The sequence below is a fragment of the Acomys minous genome (assembly GCF_964271855.1).
Source record: "Acomys minous genome assembly, chromosome: 5".
NCBI classification, from domain to species: Eukaryota; Metazoa; Chordata; class Mammalia; order Rodentia; family Muridae; genus Acomys; species Acomys minous.
In genome coordinates, this window is record NC_140494.1 from 70,519,571 (window position 1) to 70,541,209 (window position 21,639).

General features: G+C 38.8%; 1 pseudogene across 1 annotated transcript; it reads left to right on the forward strand.

The window, feature by feature from the left end:
- The first annotated feature begins 10,302 nt into the window (after window positions 1-10,302).
- Window positions 10,303-10,919, forward strand: LOC311598013 (thioredoxin reductase-like selenoprotein T; annotated as a pseudogene). The gene has a single exon. The product of its transcript is annotated as a thioredoxin reductase-like selenoprotein T (transcript).
- The last annotated feature ends 10,720 nt before the right edge of the window (window positions 10,920-21,639 follow it).

The window sequence follows — 21,639 nt, forward strand, 5'->3', positions numbered from 1 at the left end:
TAAACAAGGACCATGCAGCTAGAGGACCTAGGCCCTGCTCAGATGTAGCCAATAGGAAGCTCAGCCTCAATAGGTGTCCCATAGTAAGGGGAGCAGGGGCTGTACCTGCCATGGACACTGTTGCCTGCTTTTTTATTATGTCCCCCTTGGCAAGGTGCCTTACCAGGCCACAGATGAAGAGGATGCATGCAGTCCTGATGAGGCTTGGTAGGCTGGGGTCAGTGGATAGGGGTAGTAGGATTCCCCATCTCTGAGGACTAGGGGAGGGGCATGGGGAGAAGATGGAGGAACGGTGGGACCAGGGGGAGACCACGGAGGGGCTACAATTGGGATGTAAAGTGGATAAATTTTAATAAATAAATTTAAAATTAAAAAATACACAGACTGATTTTCAAAGTGAATGTATAAGAATAGTTTGAACAAAATGGCCCCCCATGGGTTTACATATTTAAATTTTTAATTATGAGGGCATGAAACTGTTTGAAAAGATTAGAAGAATTAGGAGATTTGGTCTTGTTGGAAGAAGTGTATCATTGGGATTAGGCTTTGAGGTTTCAAAAGCCCATGTCAGGCCCATTCTTACCACCATGCTCCCTACCATGATTATAATAGACTGACTTTATGAAATGGTAAGCAAGCACCTTTAAATTCTTTTTTTAATACTAGTTACTGCTTTCATGGTATCTCTTCAAAACACTAGAACAGTGACTATGATGGCATAAATCAAACTCAAACCACCTGGAGGGGAGAGAGTGTACAAATACAGCATGATCTTAAATTTTATATTTTATATGTTTAATATGGCAAAAATGCAATAAATGATGAAATTGCTATCATATACATGTTCTGTTTTCATTAGCATATATTAGCTATGTACAATAATAGGTAAGATTGTGACATTTTCACACTGTTGTATATTGTATTCATTTATATTCAACTATATTCATCTCCTGTTACCATATTCTATTTCCTCTAATTCTGTTAAATTTATTCTTCCTCTTCTCTCTCCTCTCTCTCTCTCTCTCTCTCTCTCTCTCTCTCTCTCTCTCTCTCTCGTGTGTGTGTGTGTGTGTGTGTGTGTGTGTGTGTGTGTGTGTGTGTAAAACCAAATGAGTTCTCCAGGGTTTGTTTATAGCATTATAGATGGGAGTTTGTTTGCAGAAGTTTCTCCACCTCACCAATGCCCACAGCACCTAAGAAATGAATGCCTTTTCCTTCTCCGCCACCCATTATCTGCATATGAATTCATAGAACATTTATATTTATACATTTAAACATGCTTCAGAAACAACACTATCTTCTTTCACATTATTTAAAAAGTATTTCCAGATCCTCATTCCAGGTGACCAGACATTGAGCTGAACTTGATCAGGACATCTCTTTTATGCCTACTCTGAGCACTTCTGCTGCAGCTAACTCTGTGATAATAGAGGAAACAAATAAAAGAGGCAACTTATGTATAGAGGCTGTCCCTGACCTTTAAGTCATGAAACTTACTCCCAAAAGATAAAATGTTTCTATTGCATGGCCATTTGACAATCTGAACTATGTCATAACATGGAGAAATTTAGTCACTGAAAAATAATTTCTCTTTAGTTTCTAGAACTGAGTAAATGGTTGTGGGAAAGACTAAGCTTTGTCACAGGTGGAAGCAGTCTTGGCGGGCTTTACCCTTGGGCACCCCATGAATATCTTGTGAGAGACTGAGTGGAGCCATCCTGGGCCTGGAATTCAGGAAACAGACCTGGGGACCCCACCTGGACTATTGTTTTTCTAATTGACCCTCAACAGGAGAAGGAGACTGCCCTTCGCACATGACTCAGGCAGGCAGGGAGGAGAGAGCTGCAGCAGGTTCAGATCAGGCTTGAGGGCAAGTGGATCAGCAAACAAGCTGGACCAGCATGCTGGCCAGAGACACCCAAGGACCCATCCCGTGGAAGAGATACTGGAAGGTTCACTTTTTTTTCCCTTTAACCTTTTTTCCTTCTTGTGTGAGCTAGTTGGGTTGTATAATAAAGTTTAATTGTTAAAAAACAAAGCCTACAAATGGTAGCAATTAAAAGATCACAAATACTAGAATTTTAATAAGGAGAGTCTCACAAAGCATAGGAAGACAGGAGAGAATGGAGATAAAGCTGTATAAAGATGAGGTGTAAGGATACCTGAACCCCAAGAGACAGAGTCTTCTGTGTCATTTTCTAATCTTTTTTCTTTTTGCCAATTGTGGATAGATAGTAAACACACTGGATTACTTTAAAAATGTTTTATTTTATGAAAATTTTGAATGAGCTTGAAGCTGGAAAAGGACGGTAATGACCTTAGCTTTTTGGATACAGATAATCAAAAACATGTGTAATGTGAAGGCATGCCCCCAGGTTATCTTTTACACCCACAAAGGAAAACTCAAAATGAATACTATGGGTTGCTTTATATTTTAAGTTTATCCATCACAATACAGTAATAAGGTATTGGAGAAGAAACAAAGTGTGAAAACCTATTGATTGTGGGTATGCATGTTTGTACGTATGCATATGCATGCAAACATATACATACTGGTACCTGTGCAGGTGTCACAATAATGAGGAAACCAAAGACCAAGGTCATGTGTGTTTTCATCTATTGCTTTTGACCTTAGTCTTTGAAATAAAGTCATTCGCTGAACCTACAGCTTCTAATTATGCTTCCTACTCACTATGCTCTGGGGATCCACCACCCTCTGCCCTTCAGCCCTGTCATACCTGTCACACCTCACTTTTCATGAAAGCCACACTCTGAACTTAGGTCCTCATGTTTATGCATAAAGCACTTTACCAGCAGAGCCATTTCCATGGCCCTAATGATGATGCATTAAAGTATAATTGGGAAATCACTTGTTATAACAAATTCGCAGCCATGAAAGGCTAGAACGTGGACCTCATAGCAAGCCCTTAAGTCATGAGCGCTTTGCTTCGGTCTGGAATGATAGCACAATACAGCAGGCTTCTAGAATGGCTTATCTTTTTCTAACATGTGTGGAACAGTGTTTCTGTCCTCCAGAGGTTGCAGCCTTCAAATTGAAGTACATCTTGGCCTTTCACCAACTAGCCAGTCTGTGGGTATCTTGCTCTTTTATTTCCCAATCCCCATAACTATGAGAAATAAACTTGATTTTGTTAGTATTACTCAGCATTCTAGTTCAGTCTATGTTACCTTGGTAAATACCATGAATGAAAGCAAATTGAAGAGAAATGGTTTACTTGGCTTTTATGTTGAAATTTGCCATCCAGAGAAGCCAGGTGGGAACTTGAACACAGGAACTGAAGCAGAGACCACAAAGAAACACTGTTTACTGGCTTGATATCAAGTACAAATGGTGCGACCTCCCTTATGCCTCCCAGGACTATGTGCCATGGGGTCTCTGCCCACAGTGGACTGGGCTTTCTTTTACATCAATCATTAATCAAGAAATGCCATGCAGACTTGCCTATGTGGTGGAGGCATTTCATAAGTTAATGTTGTCTTCTTCTGGTGACTCTAGCTTGTATGCTGTTCACAGAGATAACCAGCAGAATCAGTCTTGGACATTTGCTCACAGGAGCAAACAGGGCAAGTTAGGAACCTTAACAGGATGGATACCACATGTTCAGTTCAGATTAAGGATGAAAAGACAGGACCCTGCAGGTCCTGCCTTAGACTCCCTGTGTGCATAGTTCATATCCATCTTTGCCCATAGTAATGGGTACAGAGAGCACCAACCGGAATGAGAACCTGATGACAAAAGAAAACATCAATGTAAGTAGGAAAACATGGCAGCAAGTGCTGTGTGCCACTGCAGTTGGCTAAGTGCCTGTCATAATATAAAACCTGAGTTCAGATTCTAGCAGTCACAGAAAATCTGGATGTGGCAGGTGTTTGTCAGTAACTGGAGAACTAGAGCATGGGGACAGGACTGTGGATGTCAGTGACCAACATAACCAAATTGAGTAACTATACCTTCAGTGAGTGACTCTCAAAAAGAAAAAAGGTGGAAAGCCATCAAGGAACACACTTTGATGTGGACCGCTGGCCCTCAAATGCACATGCATAACATGCCGATGCTGATGTGCACCCACATGCTTATGTGCACACATCAATGCACAGACACATAAATACACTCCATACACATGCACATGCACACATGCAGAATATTGAGTGGCAATTTTTATATTTCAAATAGGAAAATTGCAAAGTTTTTCTGATACAGTAAGTTTTGGAAGAATGATTGAATGGGACTTGCTCCATGGCAGAGAGACTTGCAATTTTCACCAGGAAACATTGCATAAATTGCTGGAATCTTTGTACGTTGGGCACTTCCAAGCTATCAGTTTCACAGCTTTACAGTTGTCCAAAAATGAGTCACTTTACCCAACACTGGCAATGCTGAAACATTCTTGTCTATGTTCGTACCAAACAAATGGAGACTCACTTATTTGTAGAGAAACTGACACCATTAAGAAACAACCTAGTTGGCATCATGGTTGTAATTTCCTACTGTGACATTAACAGCAAAATGTTTCTTATATATTTTCTAATTACTATTCTACTTGATTTTATGGAATATATGTTGATTCCTCAACTCATACTTCATCCATCCGAATACCTCTTTTGTGTTGCAATTTATTTTCAATTTGGTAAGGACAATAAGATTGCAAAAATAAGATAACTGTCAAGGTATTCTCAGAAGGTTCATTTCTAGCAAGCTACATATATTTCATAATAGAGTTAATGAGGAACAGCATGGTGGCCAGTAACATCACTGCCACTAGAAACTACAACTGTTTGTATGATTTGATATGTAAGAATAAACTTCTATGAACAATGAAGTATTACTAAGCACTGTGCATAGAAAACTCAATAATAGCAAATTCTGGAAAACTGGTGAATTATCTGAGTAAAATATTAGGGCTATTTATTCAACATGCAGACACGGGAGTCCATTAGAAAGCATTACATGGTGCTTTGAAGTTGAACCACTGTTGTTCTCCGATGAAGAAACAATAATTTCAAATATGAATCTTGTAGTTTGGGTATCCTAACTGAGTTAGGCATAGCTAATTTATATTCATCTAAGTCAAATGCTCGACTCTAGCATGTTAAATGCTACAATTATCAGGGCCAGACAAGTGCTTCATTTTCATTTTCTAGAGTGGTGGTTTTTAGGGTTGAGTGTCTCTGTGGATATTTCTGCCTGATTGCTCACAATGGCTTGCTCGATCTCCACTTAAACTTCCTAAAAGAAGTTAGCCTAGTGCTTTACTGTATGAAAACTTATCCTAATCCAGAGGGTCATGTTGAATCACTTTGAGTGTTTTAGTACTGTTTCAACTTTAGGCTATAGGAAGGAAATTCAAGTGAAGAAGGAATTCTATTTTACATAATTAAATGCCCCTTTCCTTTTGTTTTGTTATATTAAACTATAGTGGTTTTTTTTTCTAACAAAAAAAACATTTCTTTGGAAAAGCAGAAAATTGGTCATTTGGTCTAATGAAGTTATTTTGTTACATTTATTTGTTTATGAGCATGTGTGTTTGGGGTGTGTGTGAGAGCACACGTGTGTGTACCAGGCATGGGCCAAGTACTTGGGGATCAGAGAATAATTTGAGAAGGTAAATTTTCATCACCCACCACCCTGTGGTTCTGTGATGGGATTCAAGTTCTCAGGTGTAGAGGCAGGATCTGCCATCTCGCCTGTCCCTGAAAGCTTTTCCTCCATTATTTTTGTGTAGCTTTAGAGTCTTCTCTAGTCCCCACACTTTATTCCACAAAGTTTTCAACTTCCCATAGAGAACACAAAAGAAGGAAAATCAAATATTTGTCTTCACAATTTGAAACAATAACAAATAGCTGAAAGGAACATTGAAAGGAGAAAGGAAAGGGAGTGTTTCAAAGAATGAATGAACTGATGAATTAAGTACTGGGGTAAGGAAAACAGCTTTGCTTTGCTATATGCTTAGCATGTGGTAATTGTCACTTGCAACTTGTTCTTCATGTGTGTTGCTCAGTGTTCAGACACAAAATTATCTGGTCATCCTTGACTTCTCTTTCTTTTAGCTTTCACACACACACTCCAACGGCAGCACCTCCACATTACATCCCGGCTCTACTTTCAACTCCTTTGACAGAAAGAGCAGTCTCCTGCTCCAGGCCAATGCTTGTGTGTTTGAAATAGACTTCTGCCATATTATTCTTCTAATCAACGACAAGCACTGGCTTTATTTACTCCCTGTATCTGGAAAATTCCTTTTGTCATTTGTTTTATTCTTTTTTGTTTTTAAATAATTTATTCAAGTTACCTCCCAATTGTTATCCCATCACTGTCTCTTCCCTTTTCCTCCCCCCTCCCCTTTTTTGCCTTATTCCCCTCCCTTAGGCCTCTGACAGAACGGTACCTCCTCCCTCACCATAGGATCACAGCCTATCAGGTCTCACCCGGGTAGCCTGCTTCCCCTTTATCCCACAACCGTGGATAAAGCACTGTCTATTGGCTAAAGCTGAACAGTGGGTCTAGATTTATTGCATGCATTGGCCTTGCTTGGTACAGCAGTTTGTGCATGCCTCCTGGGTCTAGGTCCGTCAGCCTCTATAGTGTCCTTGTGGGGCTTCTGGACCCTCTTGGTCCCTCTATCTCCCCATTCCTATTCATCACTCTCACCTGGAGTCCAATAGCAAATCCCATCATCTGTCCCAATATCTTGCTGAGTGGAGACTCTCAGAGGACATCCATGTTGGGCTAATATCCACTTATCAGTGAGCATATACCATGCATATCTTTCTGGACCTGGATTATGTCATGCAGGATGATCATTTCTAGTTCCACCCATTTGCCTGCAAATTTCAAGATTCCCTTGTTTTTAATAGCTGAGTAGTATTCCATTGCATAAATATACCATAGTTTCTTTATTCATTCTTGGATTGAGGGACATCTGGGTTCTTTCCAGATTCTGGCTGTTATAAATAAGGCTGCTATGAACATAGTTGAGCAAATGTTCTTGTTCAGTGGTAGAACATCTTTTGGGTTCATGCCAAGGAGTGAAATAGCTGAGTCTTGAAGTAGATCTATTGCCAATTTTCTAAGAAAGCGCCAGATTGATTCCATAGTGGATTTACAAGTTTGCACTCCCACCAGCAATGGAGGAGTGTTCCCCTTTCTCCACATCCTCATCAGCATCTGCTCTCATTTGAGATTTTGATCTTAGCCATTCTGATGAGTGTAAGATGGAATCTCAGAGTCGTTCTGATTTGCATTTCTCTGATGACTAAGGATGTTATATATCACTCACTTCTAAAGCTAGAATCCAAGATCAGCACACAATTAAATTCAATGTTGAGGATCCATTTTCTGTTTCACAGATGGTTTGCTTTTCTTACAGCCTGACATATGAAAAGGTTGTAGACACTTTTCTCTGGCCTTTATTTTTTAAAGATCATTGGTACGATCATTAAGTGGGTACTGACAGCTGAAGTCTGATTCCTAGACCTACATGGTGCAGGGAGGCAACCAACTCTTACCAATTGTCAACATATTGACCTTCAGAATCCTTTACCCACACACATACATAAAGCCATGTAGGCACACAAAATAAATAGATAAAATATAATAATTTTAAAGGGCATGGGTCCTGTTTTCAGACATTTTATTTTCAAGGCATAGGCATTTCCTCAAAGCCTAGTTTTTAAAAACCATACTATATTAGGGTTTACAGTTTAACTGTATCAACTTTGGGAAGACACAAATACTCAACACCAGAAAATAATTGTACCCTATCTGCATTATTCCCCAATGTTTTCACTCAAATTGATTTTTTTTGGCATTGTTTGTTATGCTCAGAATGTTTCTTATGTGTTACTCATATGAATATTTAATATTCTCCCTTCTCTCAGTTCTTATAAGCTAAACGCTGTGAAAGACATGATACCATTTGCTCTAATCAGTGTTCTCTGTTCTCTTCCAAACATTGAGAATAATAGTTACATTATATGCAAGTAATAAATGCTTACTGTATGGACACAAGCACCAGGTGTATGATTAGATAATAAAAGACATAATAGAAGCAAGTAAACCCATATGATCATAATTCCTGGGGTTTGTGTTGTTTAGACTTTAAACTGTGTGTATAAATGTGTCTCTTTCAGTGGGTATGTGCATGTGAGTACATGTGCCTAGAGAGGCCAGGTGAGGCCACTAGAGTCCCAGGAGCTGACGTTAAGTGCCGCCCAATGTGAATGATTGGACCTGATCACTCTGAACTGCTAAGCCATTTCTGCAAATGTGCTTTGGAGCAGTTGCAGATTCATAACAAAAGTGGGCAGAAAGTACAGAAAGATCTTTTATATTCTCCAGTCTGTCTATGGATAGCCTCATTCACTATTGACAACCATCAAAGCAAAGTGCCAGAAACTGGCATGTATGTCCCAACCCCTAAGAAAGATCTCCCAAAGACCACACCTTTCATTAGGCTTCCCTGAGGCAAATTCTGTAGGTTTGAGTCATGTGTAGTATTTATCCACCATTACAGCAGCTTGTGGAATGTCTCTGCTGTCTGGAGCTATCCTTTTGACAATCATTGAGGCTTACACCTTATCCAGAACATTGCACAGGAGGAAAGAGTTCCTTTTGAACACAGTATAGTTCACTTGATGACGGCAGTGTTCAGATTACCAAATTCTGTGGGTTGAAAATTATCTGTATCCATTCAGGTTTCATATTTTAACAAGCAATTATGTTGAATGGGCGAGTTAACTTTTAATGTGTATTTGTTTATTGTAAGGAATTGATAGCTTGACATTTCATAGATGCGCAGTGATTGAGCGCTTCCACCTTTCTGCACTTTAGTGGTATCAGAGTTAGCTTACTTGACTTTACGCAAATCCTTAACAAAAATTACATTTACCCAAAGGGGTTTCTAAGCAGTGTTATTGAAGGTGCTGCAGCATAGCAGTTGTGTGGCCTTAAGCAAGACTGTAAATCTTAATTACTGTATCTGTCACATAGATATAGTAGGTTTCTATGAAATAAGATGTGCTATATAGCCTTAGTTCAGACCTGGGGCATAATATTCACATAAACATTCCATTGCAAATTTCTACCATTGGCTTTGAGTTCAGACATGCCACAATTCTGCCACTTCCTATCCATCCAATGTGGGAGCATTCAGAGTCTTAAAGCATTGGTTTCTTTATCAGTAAAGTATAACTGGGGTGTGCTGTTAAAACTAGAAACACGTGCTAGCTCCTCTTAAACTAGGACAATGACATTTATATACCTCAATGGCAGCAACCACATTTAAGAACAAATAGGGCTTTGTTGCTTTTCATGAAACAGTTTGGAAGCAACCACTGTTCTTCCATATACATCAGCATAGAGCCAGAGCTCCTGGCAAGGAAGAATGTGTCTGTAACTAGAGCAGGGTCACTAAGCATTAGAAAAGGGAGACTGTTCAGCTAAACAGCATTCATCTGGATGATCCAGGGATAGCCACAGCAAGAAACTCCAGGCCACTAACTGATATGTTATTTTCTGGGTTCCATTGTATTCAGCTTATATGAAGTAAATCAGACAAAACAAACCCTGGAGCTGGAGGATAAAATAGCAGAGAACAAAACCTAAGAAGAAGATTAATATGAATATTTCCAGCTATTGGGCCACAGAATAACTTTTTGAACAAAATATTACAGAAGGGAAACACAGAATAAAAGTTTAACAAATTAAATTTGCTAAAAATAACTTTCACAAAATGTCTTATTCTCCCACCTGGTACTAATCTCAGACAAAATGTAAAACATGGCTGTGTATGTGTGTGTGTGTGTGTGTGTGTGTGTGTGTGAGAGAGAGAGAGAGAGAGAGAGAGAGAGAGAGAGAGAGAGATGTGATTTTACTCCATCATAAACATCAAATAGAAAAGTAAGGAAAGGTTAAATTCAAAGAATTAATTTTAAAATATTGAATTTCCATTCTCATAGCCTCAATCCAAGTGGAGGAGCTCTGGTTGTGGGCTCTGAGGCAGGGATAGTTTCTTTTGCTAGATGTGATCATTGGTAGGTTGTCTATGCTCCAGTGGATGGCCACACAGCCATGCACAATAGTCAACACTAGTTGAAGTACCAGAAGGTATATTTCAGATGGCTAAGAGAGTTTCAGGAGTTTGAGGGAGATACAAGAGATATGTATGATAAATATACAATATTTTCAATGAATAAGTAAAATATCACTTAAAACATTTTAAGCTCTAGTATCCTCTAGGCAGGTTTTTTGGTAGTGAAGATTAATACTGCAATAAGGAAGGTGGCCGGAGCGGCTGTCTCGCTTAAGATGAGTCTCCTGCTGCTCTTCCTGGTGGCGGCGTCGGCGGTGGTCTGCAGCCAGGCCTCGGCCAACCTGGGCGGCGTGCCCAGCAAGAGGTTAAAGATGCAGTACGCCACGGAGCCGCTGCTCAAGTTCCAGATCTGCATATCCTGAGGGTACAGGCGGGTGTTTGAGGAGTACATGCGGGTTATTAGCCAGCAGTATCTAGACATCGCATTGAAGGAGAGAATTATCTCCCTCAACCAATTTATAGGCACATAGCATCTTTCCTGTCAATCTTCAAGCTAGTATTAATAGGCTTAACAATTGTTGGCAAGGATCCTTTTGCTTTTTTCGGCATGCAAGCCCCTAGCATCTGGCAGTGGGGCCAAGAAAATAAGGTTTACACATGTATGATGGTTTTCTTCTTGAGCAACATGATTGAGAACCAGTGTATGTCAACAGGTGCATTTGAGATAACGTTAAATGACGTGCCGGTATGGTCTAAGCTGGAGTCTGGTCATCTTCCATCCATGCAGCAGCTCGTTCAGATTCTTGACAATGAAATGAAACTCAATGTGCACATGGATTCAATCCCACACCATCGGTCATAGCCCTACCTATCAGCACTGAAAACTCTCTTTTGCAAGAGCAGCGTGACTGACACTATGAAGGCCTGTACTAAAGACAGCAAGCTGTTAGTACACACCGTATGTTCTTGGCAGGCTCGTTGTACCTCTTGGAAAACCTCAGTGCAAGACAGTTTTCCATGCTGGCACATGCTGAATTCTGCACACACATGGAGTGCAGTGATACTGTGCAGTGTCCCCGAGCCCATTGTTGATAGTTTCCTCTTCTTGACATAGCATTATTACTTGTAATAATGTGTGTTAAAAAAATACTGCAATAAATAAAATATTTGGACTCCATTCAGGAAGCTTCCATGAACCAACCAAGAGGTAGTTTCTATCACTGAATTTTAAAGTACAAGAATAGCCCGTGGTGGCCAGACCGCTGTACTTACATAGCAATCCTCAGAAACCTCAAAGGTATCATGTCCTCATAATTAACTTCCTTATTTCTACAAAAGATAGAGATTCTTCATAGATATTTCCCCCATGCTTGCCATGCTAACACCTAAGTGAAGTAACATTGCCTTGTAAGATCTGTAAAATTCAGAATTTCCAGGTGCAAGACCAAAGCACAAAACAGATGGTAGAATGAAAAACAACAAAACAAAAACCACATATCAACTTCCCACTGAAATGAAAATAGACCTCAGTTTTGCTCTTAATATTCCTTGAGCAAGTAAGTACCAGCCTCTTTAAAAACAAGCTGAGGGATAATAAGTCTGGCAAGACGGCACTGAAAGGAAAGGCGCTCAGTGCTGAACCTGATGACCAGAGTAGGATTCCTGGAACATATGATAGGAAGAGGAAACTCGTTTTCACAAATTTGTTCTTAAATCTCCACCCACATACCACGGCACTCGGGCCAGGAGATACCCTCCCCAACGCATATAGAATAAATAATAAATAAATAAGTAAGTAAATGTTTAAAGCAATGGGGACGAATACCTGGCTATAAGAATTAAGATAATGTCATGAAACAACACACCTCAAACACGGAGGACTGTATTTGAAAGAAGAAGGAAGAAAACAAACACTTAAGGTTCTCTAAACATTTTGTTTGCCTAATATATACACCATACCCCCTTTATTCCTGCCATTCGTTCCAAACAGAATTCAGTGAGCTAGAACCTTCTTGGTGGTTTTCCATATTTTTTTTAACCCAGTTGAACTTCTGTGGGCACTCACTATTTATAGACTAGCTCTGAATGGTGAAGATTTGCCATAACCCTAAAGAGGAAGGAGAAAGTTTGTCTGATAGGTGAACTATTAAACCCTGGAATCAATTTCCACAGGCCTCTGTGAAAGCTTCCATTTTGCAACCACTGTTTGTATGTCAGAAATGTGTGAAGTTGACCTGGAAGGACATCTCAGCTGGTAAAGTGCTTGCCTTCAAGCATGAAGACCTAAGTCCAGCTTCAGAACAGATGTGAAAACAGAACGTTGTGTGTGGTGATGTATGCTTGTGATCCCAATGTGAAAGCAGAGATAAAAGAATTCCTCAGGTCTATTGGCCAATAAGCCTAGCCTCCTTTGAGATTCCCAGGCCAACCGAGGATTGAATATGACAAAAATACATTGTATGAAATTCTTAAAGAATTAGTAAAAATGGTTTTTAATGTTGAAGAGGACAATGTGGAAGGGAATATAGGAGGTGATTCACTAGTCTCTAAGCTAGGACCCACCCAGAATTCTTGTTCTTGTGTGGGTCTCAATCTTTAAGCAAGATCCACAGATGAAAGTCATTTATAATGTTATTATCTAATTTATGGTAATAAATTTAAGTGACAGATTGTCTTAATAAAAATAAAAATAAAAATAAAAATAAAAATAAATAAAAATAAAAAAGAGATTCCCAGGCCAGTGAGGGACTCTGCCCCCCAAACAAAACAAGTGTATATCACATGAGAATTGTCACCTATAGTTGTAGTCTGGCCTTGAGATGCACACAGACGCACAGACACACACACACACACACACACACACACACACACACACATGAATGCACACTGCACAGACACAACTACCCACATTCATATGCACATGCATACAAAGAGAGTGTGAGGGCTATGGTTGCCAAAGAAAGGGATGTTTTCTGAGAAGCTAGACCACTGATCAATGTAATAATGAGCAGAGTTATGATGGCTCCACTGCACTTGACAAAGTATGCTTGAGAGGCAGAGGCAAACCTACGGCAAGCTGTACAAATCTCAATTTCTTCCCCACAGTGCATGCAAGTGAAATGGAAAACAAATGCTGTCAATTTGAGCTTTCTAATAGATTTCGCAGAAAGGGATATTAAGTTCAAAAGCAAAGCAATCCACTCCCTCTGTAGGGTTATAATGAAATCCTGTTTGTTGATGAAGACACAGACCACGAGCACAGTAGCCTGCAGGAGCTGCTCCTAACACATGTCCACAGCTGCAGTGACTTATTTACATGCAACGCTTGTGAGCATGCTGGGGGACACACTCTTTTCTCTTACATTCAAAATGTTAGTGATACACAAAGGAATCATCAGGGGAGCTTCCAAAATTGCAAGTTCATCTGCAGGTCTCAGGATGTCTTGAGAAATGACAGACCGCATTCTTGCTTTCTGAGAAAGAAAGCCATTCAAACCATCTTTGTTTTGCACATTTTCCACTGAGGTTGCATTTTCCTTGGATTTTTAGAGAAGTCTTCTTTCTCATCATCATTTCCTTCCTCTGCTACTTTTCTTATGCCCTGTAGCTTTCCACAAAGCATCTCCATTTAGGACAGTGCTCAGTAACCTTTATCAGCTCTGTCTCCCCACCTCTCAGTGTTGACATGAGACAGACTCAGTCCTTGGTTATGAGACCCTCCCTTGTTCCGTTCCTATCTAAAGTTGATCTCTGAGTGTTCTTATTCATCTATTGGCTTGAATATACTACTGACTCATTGACGTTACCACATGAGTGCCTAAAAAGCAACCCAAACTTTCATGTTCTCAACTGTAATTCTGATATCCCTCAAATCTTTCCTTCAGTATTCCCAAGTTTTCTAGCTAATTATTTGCAACACATTAGATGCCATCTTAAGAATTAGAATCTTTTCTTTTCCTCTCTCATCCTCCATCTGATCCATTAAAAATATGATTGGATTTTTGTAAACCATGGCATTTGTAATCTGAATGTTTCTATTACCCCCAAATCATCCACGTGAGTCCAACATCTCCATTTTCTCCTGGAAAACCTGAAGCTTCATCATTGATCATCTGCCTTCCACTAATCATCCCTTCTAAACTTCTTACAATACAAAAGATGTACTGATCATATCACCCCTCAAAGTCCAGGGACATTGTTTGCTTTGAGAAATTTGCAACATGGCCTCAAGGCCATATTAGAAACTGACCACAACTGGAGCTTCTGAAAATATCTCCTAGCACTACCACACTTATTCCTTCTCACTCAGCTACAGTGACCAGAAACACACAGATAGACCAATACACAGACAGACATACACACACACATGCATGCACACATGCATGCACAAATACATGCATATTCACATGCATAAATGTATCCATGCACACACAGGAAACACACACACACACACACTGTTGTTCCGGAACATGCTAACATAGTTCAACCACAGACATTTTGCAAGTGCTGTCACCTCTATCTAGGATGTTGTTCTCCCAGATGTGTGCATGTTTTCCCCTGTATTTTCTCCAGCTCATTATTTAAACATCGACTTCTCTGGGCTTTTTCTTGGCTAATCTGCCTAAAATCTCTACATTTCCACACTTCCTCTTGGCTATTAGAAGTTCATAAGCCCATTGTGTTTCATTGTTTTCCTTAGTTCTTATTCTACATGCACTGACTGACGTGTTGGCCGTCTTCCTATGTCAGTGCTTCCAGAAAGCCTATTCTACCAGCACAAGACTTTCTTCTGTGTCTCTAGCACTGAACAGTACCTGACACATAGCATTCAGTAAATACTGGTTGAACGGCATAGTGTGAAAATGTTTCTCTCCTGAACCTCTTCAGTCTGCTTAACTGGATCACCACATTTTTTCCAGTTCTTGCTTTCACACTTGAAAACTTTTTTCCTTAAGTAAGTATGTACAAATAGTTTAGATTTTATATATTATCTGAGAATTTTGTACACATACCATGTATTTTAATCATGCTCATTCAAATAAATCTCTTTCAATACTTCCCGGGTTCACCCCATGATCCCTTCTCAACATTCTCAATTTTTCCATAATAGTTTTATGGATTATTTTCAAATTTCACAACATAAACATTGAGCAAACATCATGGACTTATACATGGCCTCCAACATCAGTACATGCCATGGACCTCAGTATGGTCTCCAGTAGCAGCACAGACCATGTGCATTAACTTTTCATGGGCCAGAAACACCTTCATAACCCTCAGCAGCAGCACGAAGGACAGCAACATAGCCTTCAGCAGTAACATGGACATCAACACAGACCCAGCTGCAGTAAAATCCCTGATCTAGACATGGCCCTCAGTGATAATGCTAACATAGACATCAGAGTGGTCCCAGGTGGCAGTGCTGGCCATCCACATCAATGTGGCACCCAGTGGCATTGTTGCCCACAGACATCATCAACATGGCTTAGGGTTCCCAGAGAGATCACGGAAATCTCAATGTTTTGAGGGTAACACAGGGCATGGACATCAACACAGTCACCAGCTGCAGGAGGACTAAGTCTCATCTTTTTTGTCTTAAGGACCCACTGAGGCTTTAGAACTGTTCATATGCATAAGAATGTTGGGCCATTTGATGGAGCATGGTCAACCTACCAGAGACACCCCTGAAGAAAACTGATCCTTCCTCCCCTGGGAACCATAAACTGTCAACAGCTTCTTAGCCAGGAGTGGAGATCCTGTGTCCTTCCCCCATTTATGATGAAATGTTGACTGTTCTTGTCTTTGTTAGATCTGATGCAAGAAACAACTTCTATGAGTTGATGAAAGTAATGGCCCTGTCATGTCCAGAAGATACCATTCCCCAAGTCATCCCTGATAGCTGGCTCTTTCAATATCTCTAACTTTTCTTCTGAGGTGCTTTCTAAACCTTTCAAGAGAGTATGTGATGTAGATGTCCTATGTTTGGCTAAGCATGCTACAGACACGTAGGATCTCATCTTTGCCAGCAGAAAGTCTTTATTAACTGCCATCTAGTGAGCAAAAAAGTATCTCTAATGACCTCAGAAAGTCACTTTTAATAAGTAGGTAGAGGGGGTGTATATTTAGAAGACAGTTTGCTGATGTATCCGTTTAGCAAAATGATAGCAATAGGCTCTTCTTTAGGACCTATGAACTCCCAATTTACAGTACCAGGCATGAGTGGTTACCCACATGAGTGTTCTTACTTCTGCTGTGGTGTTATTTGGTCAGGTATCATTTTTTACAGAGAAAATAGCTGTCGCTTTTGTAGCCTTTCTTGTGCAAAAAGTGTTGGCATCATTAATCTCAACTTCAGCACTGTTCTTCCACATTACACATAAAGTCATTTTGGAGTGAGGTGTCTGACATCATCTTTGGCCACAAACTTTGAGCCTCTTGAGTCTATTCTCAGAGCTCACCATTTTCCATTAATCATGCTCTACCCTCTTCTTCCAGCACCAAATCACATGGCTGTCCATGACACTGCCTGATCAGGTGTGCCTGACCATACTGATGCAGCTCCAAGGATTTCTTTGTAGGAGCAGTATTCCCTCATTCTCTCATGCAGCAGTATTATCCTGAAGGCCAGTGTTCCCACTTCTCTGGAGCCTTCCTGATGCTGGGAGGATGTTAGACACATATTGTACTGTTTCTTCCAAAGGTCTATTTCCCCACATCCCATTGAACTCTATATTTAAGCAAAATTCAAATTATAGCTTCATATCTAAGCCGTAGTAGAGAGAAATGAATGTTAGTTGTAATAGCCAACATCAGGAGAAAATTGGAAAGACCTCTGTTTCAAAATTAAATCACTGGCATACTAATCTGGCAGAGTTATTTGCACAAAGAGACACTAACATATTCCAAGCATTTCTCTCTAAATTATATTTATTGGAAAGTATTATAGATACATGCTTTTAAGATGATGCAGATTTTGAAGGATATTGGCATCCCAATTTTTATTATATCTTTGTTCCACTTTTAATCACAAAAGTGGAAGATTAGCCACTTGACATTAATGGGGAAATGCTGTGAAAAGGGAAAACCACTCTTATTTTTTTTACATATTTTATACATAATTTTACAGATTACTCATGTTATTATTGCTGGGAGTACCTGAATTGAAACATTATCCATGAAGAAATAATACTGGCTTAGTGGAAAGAAATCTTAATCAACAGTGTTCATGATTTTCAAATAAATGTTTATTTCTATTATATACAATTCTAGCAAGGTTATATTTTATTGAACCACGCTTCTCTGAGAAGCAGCCTGAGCCTCACAGTGTTCTCTGAGTTTTTACTAAAGAAGAAGGATACCAACCAAATTACTTTATGAAAGTACTCGTGTTAATTCATTGCCTTTTCTAGAAATGATGGTGGATTTTATAGTAATATTGCATGGACACATAACTCCATTAATGTATGGTATGACATTTATTTTTAATAACTTTCTGTGGAAAAGGGTTAAGGATGCTTATTTTTAGAAGGAGAAAATGCATGTAATAAATTTGAAACGGATACATGTGTATTATAGAAGTTACCACTCTCTATTCATCTACTGGATTTTATGTAACATAGCCTAAAGTAATTGAAAAAGGAGAAAAATTAGAAAAGTCTAGGACAAAGTCCAGTAATTTAATGCCACAAGGGTAACAACAACAACAACAACAACAACAACATCTCATCACAGTTTACAAATGAAACTCACTTGTCTGATAGGCTAACAAAAGTCATGTCATGATTTAGCTACCTAGAGCAGTTTTCCTTAAGTTTATTTTCAATGTTGCTGTTTCTCTATAAGCATTACAGGACCATTGCACACTAAAAAGATCAATTAGATTAGACATAGTTCAGGGAGGGCTTACATCAATATGTAGATCATTTTTCAGCTCTTCAAAGACTATGAACAATTTAAAACAGTTAGAAGTCGCCTGTCTAGTAAAGAATCATCAAATTCCTAAAGAAATACAATGTCCATATGGATTTTTCAAGTTTATAAACTAAACATAACATGTTGTGCTGCATATTTTATATTATTGTGCTTTTAAGTTTTTTATTTATGTCTATAATTGTGTCTGTGACTGAATGTGTGTGCCTGTGTGTGTGTGTGTGCACGTGCACGTGTGTGTAGGTGTCCAGGGTGTCAAAAAGAAGGCACCGGATCTCTCGGGGCTGGTGTGATGATGATCTTGAGCTTTGGGATAGTGTGCTCTGCAGCAATCCCGGGCTTCTCTACGAGAGCAGCAGGTGACACTGAACATGGAACCATCTATCCAGTCCTGGCTTTCACCTTGAAAATGAAGAGGTAGCAAATCACCTTTGTTATGTTCTCCTCAAAAAGTTTAAGCTATTTCAAAGAGCTCTCACAAATTTGCTCACTCACACATAGTTTTAAAACTGGTTCCATACCAGAAGGCCCACACGTTGAAGCAGAGTGATGCTAAAAGGTATTGGTCAGAACTTTCACAATGTAACCTAGAGGAAGGACACTGGGTCTATCCATCCCTTGACGAAGATTGTGGAGTCTCTGTCCTGTTTCTTCCTCTGTCTTTGGTTTCTTAGATGCAAAGCACATTATCAAACCTTTCTCTGTTTAGGTTAATCACCTGACTTGTTTTGTTACATTCAGGACTACCTTAAACGAAGTGTCCTTTGATTAAAAATTCAAATCCCCAGAATCACTTTAGGTTGAAAGTAATAGAAATCCATGTTTTTCTATCCAGAAGAGTTGTCTGAACTCCAAAGAAAATGTGGTAGCAGCATTTATTAAGAGATTTCCATTGCTACTATAGAGATATATGTGCTACCTTTCTCAGAAAATTTCATATGTGTGAGTGTGTGTGTGTGTGTGTGTGTGTGTGTGTGTGTGTGTGTGTGCGCACGCGCGCTTTCTATAATGTTTTAACAGGTGCTAATTGATACCAAACAAATCCATAACTGTGAAAGCCAACAGCATTTGAGAAGTGCAACCACCAATAAGATTTATTCTTATTTCAGAGCTGTTTAAAATTATGGGGAAATTGTATCTTAGAATTTCTAGCATATGGCATTCTATTTTCCAAATACACTTGAATGATTTTTGTTTCTTCTATCCAGGAGAACATTTTTTGCACAATGAATTTATTTTCACATTTATCTTATTATCATGCATTCTGTGCTTTGATATTCTTAGTTCTCCTATGCGGATGATAAATACAGCTCGTTTCATTGATTCCTTATTCCAAATATCAATTATTGAATTCAAAATTGGGTTTCTCTGTAGATTAGCATCTTTCAAATGATTATTAAAATACTGGGAAAAGCTACAGTAGACAAAAATCAACAGGACTCATTAAAAGAACTGCCTTCACACATAACATGGATAAAAATATGTTGCTCCAACAGGAGCAAATTACTGAAAATTAGCAGATCACAGCCACTGTAAAACACAATTTAAATGCTGTATTTTGAGTCATACTCTTTTGGAAAGAACATATAGTTAAGTTTCTTTTTCTCTTTTCTTTTTGTATTTTCATTGTTTTGTACATAGTGTTGTACATTTCTGAAAATATCTAGTTGAATGTAATTTTAACTTTACTATTTGTCTAGTAGTATCCAAAAGGAAAATCTCCATACCATAAATTTTAATGTAATAGAGCCTAATTTTAGCACTTAGTTTTCCATCTATTATGCAATGCAATTACATATTTCTGTTACATTAATTAATTAATTGCATTTTGTTTATTGATTGATTGATTGCATTTTGAGCTGATGTAAGTCAACATATAGCCATAAGGCAAATGTTAGGCTTTAGTTGTTAAATAAAGGCAGTTCTGTCAGTGAGTATAGATGATACCTAAATGTTCTTTAGTCTGAAATTCATCACCATATTTTTTTGTTTTGGTTTGGTTTGGTTTTTGTTTTGGTTTTTCTTTTTTTTTTTAATTTTTATTTTTATCAATTTATTCATATTACATCTCAATTGTTATTCCATCCCCTTGTGTCCTCCCATTCCTCCCTCCCTCCGTCTTTGCCCCTACTCCCCTCCCCTATGTCTGTGACTGAGGGGGACCTCCTCCCCCTGTATATGCTCATAGGGCATCAAGTCTCTTCTTGGTAGCCTGCTATCCTTCCTCTGAGTGCCACCAGTTTTTTAAAAACAAAATAAGTATATGTAAGCCACACATAGAAATTTGACCAGTAGATAATAGCAAATAACCAGTGTGTGTGTGTGTGTGTGTGTGTGTGTGTGTGTGTGTGTGTAGATGTTTATGCCAAGCCCTGAGGTTGATGTCATGACAGTCTTCCATCTTATTCATTGCTGTGGGAGCTCTCTATCAAACTTAGAGCTCTTTGCCATCCCTTTCTCTGCCTTCCCAGGCAGGAATTACAGGCAGGTCATCACACACTGGATTTAATCAAGTGTTTGCAATACCTCTGGCAAATCACACAGTGACCTATGATCTCATCTATAGGATTGACCTTGAAGACCAATGAGGCTTATATCTATACTATTTTGTAACCAAAGATATACAACAATCTTCTACCCTATTCAAATATCTAGACCTCATTTACTCAAGATCAGAAGGCTTGGGCTGGAGAGATGGCTCAGTGATTAAGAGCATTTGATGCTTTTGCAGAAGATCTAAGTTCATCTACCAAACCCATGTAGGTGGTTCACAGCTGACTGTAATTCCAGTTCCAGGAGGTCTGATATCCTCTTATGGCCTCCGTGGGCACCTGCGCACATGTAATATGCAGGCATACACTTGGGCACACACATGTGTGTATAAAATAATAAAATAAATATTTCTATAAAGAAGCAGAGGTTTTGCTCAATTTTCCCTACCAAGAGTATGATGGTAATTACCTTGTTTCATCTATGATATTGCTTATAAAATATTCAATATTCTCTTGTGTATATTCAAATACAGGCATGTAAATCTTAAGAGGAGTTTCTAAAGAGTTTGTCTCTGGACAAAGATTCTTGTAACAAATTAAAATTAGCTTGTATGTGCATTCATCTATATTACATGGAGAGCGAACACTTTCAAGGTCAGCTCCTAACTCAGAAAGGTAAAGCTGTGTCACATTAAGTGGGATATAACAAAAAAAATGTTGTTTATAAGCAGAGAATGGCAACAGTATCCTAACAACATGTTTCAAGTGGTGGGCAAATCAATGTCCACAACCATGTTTACTTTCTGTTTCTTCTTTATACATATTAAAAATAATGTTTTCTATCATTGACTCTCCCTAATTATTACCAGCAGTTCACCCGCATTTTGTCTTATAATAGAGAAAAATGATCTTTGAATTGCCTATGTTAGAAAGTTTGAAAGCTAATTGAATTAAGACCTACAGAGCAATAATAATAATATGGACATTAGCTGCTTTGAAATTGCTCCTTATTTTTCTTTTATTTCAAGTTTTTCCAATATGTTACTTTTAAAACTGCTTAGAAAGTTATACCAGATATTATTAACCTGAATATTTACATATTTTACATGTAATAAATTTGCATGAATTCTACATAATTCATCACATTTTCCATTATTTATGAGTCT